This window comes from Anguilla anguilla, chromosome 4 (genome assembly GCF_013347855.1).
Source record: "Anguilla anguilla isolate fAngAng1 chromosome 4, fAngAng1.pri, whole genome shotgun sequence".
Lineage (NCBI taxonomy): Eukaryota > Metazoa > Chordata > Actinopteri > Anguilliformes > Anguillidae > Anguilla > Anguilla anguilla.
Genome location: NC_049204.1, coordinates 6,458,103 through 6,468,131, shown reverse-complemented (window position 1 = coordinate 6,468,131; position 10,029 = coordinate 6,458,103). Strand labels below are relative to the sequence as shown.

Here is a 10,029-nt window from a genome sequence, read left to right as displayed (position 1 = left end):
TCTCCTTCCCAGGGTTCCTCCTGAGATTTCTTCCCATCAAGCAGTTTTTTTTTTTTCTCCCACAGAAGTGTATTTACCTCAGTGCTGGTATTTCAGCATTCAGGCCTAGTCTTTCCAGATGTTCCCATTTCCTGTTTTTTCTGTAAGGCTTCTTTAATGACAGCGTCTGTGTGCAAAGAGCGCGATACAAATAAAGCTTAATTCAATTCCGTTGACTGAGCAAAGAGCTACCGGCTCAGCGCTCATGCATAATTTATTTAAATCCTGTGTAAAAAAAAACTGCTGAGGGGGCAAACCGAACGGAAATTGTTCAGTTAAGATTGTTTTTTTTTTCTTTTTGTGTTTTGCTTTGCTCTCCGGTGTTAATAATGCACTGCATGCATTTGACTGAGGCAGTGAAAAAAGCTGCAGTTTTAATGTCAGACCAATGCAACTTAGCATCATTGGACTGGAACATCCTACCGAGACCAGGTAGAAAAATAAGCGTTTTTTTTTACAAAATGTTACTGTCTTAGATGACAAAAAAGTTGCAGTGAATATTCTCAAAAATATTATTTTATTTTTATTGAATGTCCCTTGTAGTGTATGTTTTTAGCGTATATGGTTTTTGAGATCAAGATCAGCGACTCATTTGTCCCCTACAGGGGACAAAAAAAAGATTGCTGAGCCTTAGGAGGCTTAATGGGCCGCCTTGCTGGCAGTAGCAGTGCAAGTAACCAAAAAGGGGGCATTCCTTACCAAAACCTGCATTAGGGGTGCTGTATGGGATCTAGGAACTGGCATGAAGCTTTATCCATGGGTGAAAGGAACCATTGGGCCATTAAAAAAAAAATCAATTGCAGAAGCTGACTAGAATTATATTACTGAAGCTTGGAACCAAGCTAAATGACGATATTACATTACATTCATAAGAATAATTTTTTAAATTATTTATGCTAGTTTAATCTGAAACATCATCATGTTTAGCAGAACAGCTGTTGATGAATAGCTAACGTCAGCTTCTTTAAAAAAGTACTCTTGCGATATTTCAGGAAACAGGTAGTGTATTTTATTACCATCAAATAAATCTGCTGCCATTTAATTAAATTTAACAATGGAAGAATGCTTACATTCGCATGAATAATCCAAATAGTTTATCGTTTTCTTTACCTCAAGAACATCGTGGATCGCATTTATTATTTCCCCAACCCAGTGAAGAAGCCGAGATCGTATTGGTTTTCAATTGTTTTTATTTTATTTTTTCAAAACACGCAATTTACCCATATTATCCTTTTTTATTTTTTTCATTTTCTGTAACAGTTATTACTCAGGTTTTTTTTTTTTTTTTTTTTTCCTTCTTTCAAAGTTCTCCACTAGTGCGAAACAAAAAAGAGTCCTCCACAGGCCCTTGGTCTTCCTGTGTGAGCAGGAAGGGAGAAGAGGTAGCAGAGGTTCTCTGGATTACACACTCTGGGTTCTGGGCCCCCTCTCTCTCTCCGGTCAGCCCTGGAGGACCAGCTCCCACTTCACACCCGAAACCAGAGGTGCACAACTTAGGCCTGGCCCCCCTAACGTGTCTGTGTGCCTCCCCTGCTTGCTTGTGTTAGAAACGCGCAGGAACAGCTACATGTGTTTGCGGGTGTTTTTTACGCGACCGCGAGTGAACGTACGCGCATTTTACGCCCCGATACGAAGAGGTACAGAGAAACACGTCAGGGGCAAGGTGTTTGGAGATTAAAAAAAAAAAAAAAAAAAAACTCTGCTCTATCGGAGTTGATTCATTTGATACATCTGTACATTTGGGTCTCTCTCAGACTTACATTAAACTCCGTTAAAGAGTTTAAACATTTTATTGTGTGTGAATGCCTGCATAGGAGTGACGTAGGAGTGACACAGGTTGACATGGATACGGAGACGCATTATTGTGAGTTTTTCGGAGACGCTTGCAGAGTGACGTTGGGGGGGGGGGGGGGGGGGGGGGGGGGGGGGGGGGGGCTGGAGTGACGCCCCTGGTTCGGGTGTGGGATTGTCAAATAATTGATTTCATCTTTGGTTTCAGTACGGACACTCCCAGGGCACACTCCGGCGTACAAAAAAGAAAGGAGGTCAAATTACGTGCAGCAGCGTGCACGTATGTTATTGCATGAATAAATGTGCTATTGCGCGTACAAATGTGTCACCCTAGCTTCCTGGTGCATGGCTACACAAATTCCACCATGGGGTGAATTTTTTCCTTCCTTCCTGTATAACTGGTTGGCTTGTTTCTCAGGTCTAACCAATAAGTGATCTGCGATGTGTTTTTTTTTTTTTTTTGGCTCATGCCTGCTAGTGCATACAAACTCTTTCAGCCACTGTCTGCGCCACTGACTGCCAACAGGGTCCTAGAGTCTTTGGCAAAAAAAACGTTTCGACAGAGGCAGTGTCCGGTTTGGTGAAGGGACAGGGCTAGATTTGCCGTCAGATGTGGCGGGGGGTCGGGGGTGGGGACTATGTGCGAAATACGGTTGCCGGAGTAACAGTTGGGCATGTGAGATCGATGGCCACAGAGGCCCCCCCCTGGTGGCCATGCAGGGAACATAGTGGTTCAGGCGTATCTGCATGGGCAGATGTCGTGGACATTGTTGGCAATGGGGGCCTGTTGTTGCCACAGTAGCGACGAGACAAAACATTTACTCACACAACGAGCGTCAAAACACTTTCAGGCACTCTATAACAGTACCCTGAGTGACTGGAGCGTCCAGATACATAAGTAGAAGTGAGGCGGTGGGGGGCAGGGGGCAGGGGGTTGGGGAAGGGGATTGGGGGGGGGGGGGGATTGTACACTCTGACCCAGCAGCAACGATTAGGATTGGGGGATCAGGTGTTTGCATAGCTTTCTGTGCAAAAAAAAGGGAACCAGCCAAACCCACTTTTTTTTTAAATCTCATGGCCGGTGTCATCGACAGTTGATCAATTAAAGAGACGAGGCGAGAGGGGATTGGAGTGAAGGGGGCCAACGGGACCCCCGTCCTCCCATCCAGAGCCCTGCGCTGGAGAGAGAGCCGTCTGTCCTGCGCTCGCATCAAAGCAGGAAGTCGGATTTGGGGGTGTTAACGAAGCCCTGGATTAGGACTGGGATTATACCCGAGAACAGGACCGCAATAGGTGGGGTCGGGGTTGGGTTGGGCCGGGGGGGGCGGGGTAGGGATAGGGGTAGGGGTTGGGGCAAGGGAGGCCAGAATGAGCCTACTGTCAGTTTTTTCGGTTGCGATATTGCAGTAACACAGTAACGTTTAGAAGTTTTTATGTGGATTAAGTAAACAACATGAGTATACATGTGAGAATCTGTATATTCTCTGTGTGTGTCTGGGTGTTTGTCTGTGTCTAATGGAGGCGGCACAGTTGGGGTATAAAAAATTTTTAAAGACTCTAAAAGATTTTGATGTTGCCGTTGCCATTGCCAAACAGGGGACCACAGCAAAAGCGCGACTCAGAGAACCTCTTTTCCCATCTCTCCCTCCATCCCTCCCTCCTGCCTGTTCTCTCTACCTTTCTCTCGTTTTGAAACTGATTGTCTTCTACCATCACAAAGACACTTGGTTCTGATTGATTGACAGGTAACAGAAGAGGGAGAGCACAGTGTGACTGTGGGAAGGGGAGGGGCTTCGCTGTACTCGTAATGAAGTCAGACTCGCAACTTTTAATTCCGGAGGGGAACGCACATACACTGTTGGACAGCTGGTTGAGAACATTTCTGTTGGAGGGGTCAGTTTTCCGAGCACCGAGCTGGCTAGTGGCTACAGTCATATTCATGAACGGTTTCAAATAAATCAAATAAATATCACAATAATAAGTATAAATACGCACAACGATTAGATCCAACAAAATAATGACACAAATATGCAAATTAGCTTGCTCTGTAGCTATCGGTCCTTCAGATTACACCTAATTAATTCATTAATTAATGGCACAGTGTTGAACCCGCGATGAAATCACACGAAACCAAGGAATGAGTTGGCACATCAAGCCAGAATGGGAGCGCATTGAAAAAAATATATATATCGACAACCCAACCCCACCCAACCCCCCTTCCCAGCACCACAACCACCCTCTCCCACCCCAGTCTCCAGTTCCCTACTGTCGAGGTTTATATACATTTAAATAAAAAAAAACAGAGGGAAATGAAAAGGATTGAAAATCACCAATCTGCATTACAATACTGGATCGAGGCTCTGCAATTCATTTCATGCGTCGGCATTGAATTTTCCTTCAAGGCTAAATGCATACGCTTAAGAGTGCTCACTAGCGATCACTTTTTCAGCATTGCACTTTTTGTCTGGGGGGGGGGGGGGGGGGGGTGGATTTTAACCTCTCCATAACGGTAACGGTGACGTTGACGTGAACCATAACGAATAAACCTCCTAGCAGTTGGATGATGTAATGCCAACAGCCTGCACTGCAGCGCAAAGTGGGTTGACAAAACGGCGCCTTTTGGCGCACGTGGTTGGGGGCATCGACGTCAAAAGCTGAGCCTTGTGATCCGGTACGTTAACGGAGACCGGCGACTGAAACGACACAGGCACACAACCAGTGAAAACCACAATGACCAAAAAAAAAAACAAGGACCCCTCCAACGCCCCCACCCCAACCCCACCCCCCGCCATCCCAATCCTTTTCTCTCGTTTCTGTCTTCTTACCCCTCCCCCCAGTCTCTCCATCCTTCTCTCCCACTACATCACAGGCCATTCCTGCAGTTTTCTATACAGTTATACAATATCCATGCAGAAAGGAAATTTTTAAAAAAGTCGCATCCTCGTTTCCAGGGAGACGCTGCTTTAAACGTTTTGTTTTTTTAACATCGGGACCACTTGAACACGCACAGGAAACACTTTGGAAAGTAACCGTGTATTTTCTTTCGGAGAAAAGAGAACAGAAAGACATAACGGAGCAGAAATGAGCATCTCTTTCTTTCGTCGGCTGATTATATGCACGTTGTTTTTTTTAAAAAAATCGGTGGACTCCCCGTGTTTCAGAATCCGTCCGGTTTTCGACTTTATCTGGTCGCTAACAAGCCCAAAACTTCCCACGGCCTGAAAGAGGTACACAGATTCCTCCTCGTCCGTGCGGTGCTCCCTATCGCTTGCCTTCTCCTTTTTCCCCCTCCCATTTTCCTGTTTCAACTTCCTGCTTCCACAGAAACATTCAGAATGTCTTTCCTTCATGAAAACATTGAGTACATGCCACTTAAAAGAACAACAACAACAAACAAAAAAGAATGAGCAAACAAACAAAATCATAATTCAACAGTATAAAGCTTCAAGTCACAAATTCCAAAACTAACTATTATTATTAGTATTATCATCGTCATTATCAGTATCGTTATTTAAATTACATAAGCTTTACACGAAATGTTTGAGGTATTTCAGAATTAATTGTCAACACACGCCTGCCAGGTCCTCGCATTTGCCAGGGGGAGGAGTTAAGGGTGGAGTGGAGATGAGGGGCGGTGCCTTTTACTGGTACTGACCAATCAGCTGCAGGGTTAGAGTTCGTGAAAGGCTGCTATTGCCATTGACGCACAAATGATGAGATTCATTTTATACATACGTCTCATGTCACTGAGGGCACAGGCACACCCCTGGCCTCCTACATAGCTACATTGCGCTCGCTCCCTTCTATATTACACAAAAATATCTCTGGTAGGAGAGCCAATGTGATTGAGGGCAAAGGTGTGCCTCTGCGCAGGCAACATGCGTTTCTTCCAAGAACCGGAAGGAACACGTTTTCTTCATATAAATAGCATAATAAACGAAAGTCACCGTACATTTTTTTTTAAAAACGTCCTAAAGACTTGACACATGATAAAGTGCTTTTATTCTAGTGTAGCAAGATGGATTGTGAAATCTGAGAAGTGAAATTATTTTTAAGCTGGCATGGCCCCCCCCCCAAACACCGGGCCTCATGATTTGCCCCCCCACTCCATCCACATATAATGTATGCTTATGTGTGCGTGTGCATGCACCCATGTGTGTATGTACTGTGTGTGTGCACGCGTGCAAGTATCTGCCTGTGCACTGTGTGTCTGTGTTTATGCATGTGCTTGTGTGTGCATACATATATCTCTAGGCATGTGTGTACGTGCATGGATGCATGTGTGCGTTTATGTGTGTATATGCATTTGCATCTGCGTGCATGTCCATGTTTATGCATGTACGCTTGAGTCTGCAAATGTATGTGTGTGTGCATGTGTATGCGTATGCATGTGTGTGCGCGCACGTGTGTCTGTGTATGCATGGGTGTGCATGTGCATGCTTGTGTGCGTGCATGTGCATGCATGTCTGTGCGTGTGTGTGTGTGTGTGTGTGTGTGTCCGTCCAGTGCAGTCCCACCCGTGGTTGAAGGAAAAAGGCACTCAACTCTGTCTGCACGGCAGCCACCCCGCCCCCCCATGTGGCACAATGCAGTCTGACTGCGCTGTGTGTGCGTGCGTGCGTGCGTGCGTGCCTGCGGCGTGTCAGTGTCTGTCTGCTCTGTGTCTGTGTCTGTGTCTGCCTGTAACAGCATTTGGCAGGGGGCAGTATTTTTTGGTTTGCATTCCCCCCCCCAAGCAGCAAAGGACTGGCAGGCTGGAGTAATCTTTGGTATAAGTGGCGGCTTCGCAAACCACTCAGCTCAGTGAGGTAGCCACACTGGTTCTCACTACAAACAAGGTCATTTTGTCACTTTTCCCCACTTTGCTTCATATATATATATATGAACCATATATATATATATATATATCCTTGCTGAAAAGTGTTATACAATTGTATTATTGTATTTTTCCAACCCAAGCTCAGTGCTCACAGCAAACTGAGCATGTACCTCTTTCCAAACATCATCCAGCAACTGTTTCCCGTCTAAACCACACGGTCGGTGTGATTATCTTGCGGGAAAATGCATGAGGCGCATTTGCAGACCCTGCAGGCTGGAGAAAAAAAAGTTCCAACTCCTCTTCCGTTAACCTTTCGCGCCTTTCCCTCTCTCCCTGCGCGAGTCTGGCGAGGGCGGAGGGTTTGCATCATCATTGTGAGACCCCAACTTTGGAGTTCAGCAGGAGAGGATGCTGTCATAACTCAGCGCCAAGATGAAAGGTCAGAGGTCACCCACGCTGGGCTGGACTGTCACTCTTTTTTTTTTTTTTTTACACCTCCATATTTTCTCCTTTTCTTGGAAACAATTCCCATCAGCCACGCAATATTCACAAATAATGCAAAAACGTCCTGTTTCCTTCCTTTGATTCGGTCCTTACACTTTTTTTCCTTTTTAAAAGTCTTTTTCTTTTTTGTTTTTTTTTTTTTGGTTTGTTTTTTTTCTTTTCTTCTTTGAATGTATCAACAAGGTGCCTTACATATGCACAACAGAGCACAATAGTAACAAGAAATAGAAACTTTGTGTCTATGGTACTAATTACCCGCATCAATATTATAGAGTGAAAGAGAGAGGAGAAATAGACGGAGCTTGGGAGAAGAGGAGGTAGAGAATCGAAGATGACAGAGAGAGAGAGAGAGAGACAGAGAGAGAGATAGACACTTTTCTTTCAAAAATGTTTCTCAATTATTATGGTGGTCATTGTGTGTTTTTTCTCTTTCTTGAGATAAGGATTGTGGGTTGTTTTTTTTATGAAATGTAATGCTTACCCCCATCTGGATTATGCTTCTTTAAAAAGATAGACTTGCGTGAATGCAAAAGTTGATTGTTGGTTGCTATGGCACAGGTTGCCCACTAGAGGGGGACGGGGATGTGGAGGGCACTGAAAACATGAATCCAGTACCTTCTCTGATTATCATTAAGGCAGCTGTCGTTGGCACTATGTATTTGTAACAATTTTTCTTTCATGTGTGGGCATTGAGCACAGCGCCTTCTTGTGGACAGGATATTTAATGTCTTGCTCGTTAATTATTATATTTTTAAATCCTCTGAAGGTTTTTCTTTGGTTAGAGACAAAAAGATGCTTTTAAAATCGCCTTTTCTGGGTGCACAAAAATGTTGACCCTCTCTGTTGTATTCAGTTAAAACTCAGTTCAGCTCAGTTGCACCCCAATGCACACATGAGGATCTACCGCCAAGATGCTAAACAATTATTCACGCATGTGTGTGTGCATATGTGTGTGTGTCTGTGCATGTGTGTGTATGAGTGCATGGTGTGTGTGTGTGTGTGTGTGTGCATATGCATGTAAGTGCATGATGTATGCGTGCATGTGTCTGCGTGTGCGTGCATGGTGTATGCGTGTCTGTGTGTGCGTGCATAGTGTAAGCGTGCTTGCGTGCGCGCGTGAGTGTACACGTGCACGCAGGCCTGCTTGCACGTGTGCACGCGTGAGCACATGTGCGCGCATCACATCTTCGTGTGTGTGTGAGTGTGTGTGTGTGTGTGTGTGAGTGTGTGTGTGTGTGTGTGTGTGTGTGCGTGTGTGTGTGTACCATGATGCATAGCTACGTGTGAGCTCAGCGCTAGCATACTACTCGATCAGCGTCGGAGAGAGAGAGAGAGAGTTTCTCCCTCCGACAGGCCCGGCGATCGCAGCCACGGCCGGTGCCATCAGGCCCCTCCCCCGACATAAAGCCCAGAGAATCAACGGCCAGATAATTGTCTGTATCGATCTCTTTCAAAAAAAAACATCTGCGCGGGCTTTTTGGCGCTTCGCCCGACGGTTCTCTCTCCTTTCCGAATTCCCCGTGACGTGCGAACGCGCCCGTTCGGGTCTTCAGCGACGCGCCGTCGTGGTGGTGCTGCCGGCTCTGGAATGCAGATGGGAGGGGCTGGGGGGGGGGGGGGAGGGACTGGTGTTGCCCGGCCAATACCGAAAAAAGCGCTCTTCCAGCAATCGGCCCCCTTTCCTCTTTCTTTCCTTTTGCATATATCGTGGGAGACTCCAGGGCCGGCACTTCCTCTGTGTTTTTTTTTTAGCCGGGGAGCCCGTGACACGCGCTCGTCCGTGCGTCGCGCGAAAAAAAAAAAAAAAAAAAAAAAAAAAAAAGCCAGTCGGACGAGGTCCTGACCCTCCCTGCCGGCGAGGAGCAGGAGCCGGAACCGGAACCCAAGAAGCAAGGACAGTCCCCACCAGCGGGTCGCCGAACATCTGTGCAAAAAATACGGACCCGGAGCTGGGCGGACCTGAGCGTGCGTGCGTGCGTTCCGTTTGACCTTCGGGGGGGGGGGGGGGGGGTCGTGACCTTTCTCCTCCGGCTAAACAGCGATTGATTTTTTATTCTACTCGTTGGCTTGTCGTACGATCCGAGAGCGCTTTTTCTATAAAACGGTGAGCCCTCGAGGAATACTTCTTTTTTGTTGTTGTTGTCGTTGTTGTCGTTGTTGTAAAAGAGCAGAGGGGCTGGAGAGAGAGCCGTCGAGCTACCGTTGGTGTCCATGGCAGCCGTTTCCACGGTACCCGGGGAGGCTACGAGGCCGTGTGCTGTTGGGTTTATTGCCGGACTTTTCCATCGGTCCCACGTCTGCCTCACAGTGCACTGAGAGCTCAGTGGGGGCGGGGGGGGGGGGGGCGGAAGGCTGGGGGGGGGGGGGGGGGGGGAATGCAAGGCGAGGCCTGACATCATCTGCTTGACTGGGTGGGTGGGGTGGGGGTGGGGGTGGGGGTTGGTTTGGGAATGCGGGAGGGGAGGGGGTTGACGGTGGTGTTTGGGGTTCAAAGCTTTTCGGTTTGACGTTCAGAAGGTTTTTTTAGATGTTTCCATCGACGCTTTTCTGTGCCTCTCTGTGAAGTCACCGTGAATGAAGGGGGGGGCTGGTCGGAGGGCGAAATCGAAACGACGCGGGACCGCCGTCCTCGCCTGAACCTGAACCGAGCGTTTCAGGCCGAACGCGTTTTTCGGCTAGCTTGTCTAGCAGCCCCGCCGCCGGGCGTCGTGTCCGGATGTCGTGTCGTGTTGGGAGCTACCGAGTGAGGTTTAGGGCGTGGCACAGACGAGGGAAGGCGTGTCGATAGGCGTGTGACCCCCGCACCCCTTCTCCTCCTCCTTGGTGGTTTGGGGGGGCGGGGGGACGGGGGGACGGGGGGTGGGCAGGGGGCCCTC

The 10,029-nt window shown here is 47.4% G+C and overlaps 1 protein-coding gene across 1 annotated transcript in view; it reads right to left on the bottom strand.

Annotated features, from left to right (window-relative positions):
- Positions 1-10,020: 10,020 nt before the first annotated feature.
- onecut3a (one cut homeobox 3a) overlaps positions 10,021-10,029 on the bottom strand; it is a 23,459-nt gene continuing 23,450 nt past the window's right edge. The window contains exon 2 of the mRNA XM_035413132.1: positions 10,021-10,029. This exon is cut by the window's right edge and continues 299 nt beyond it. The gene's annotated coding sequence lies outside the window, so the exon portion shown is untranslated.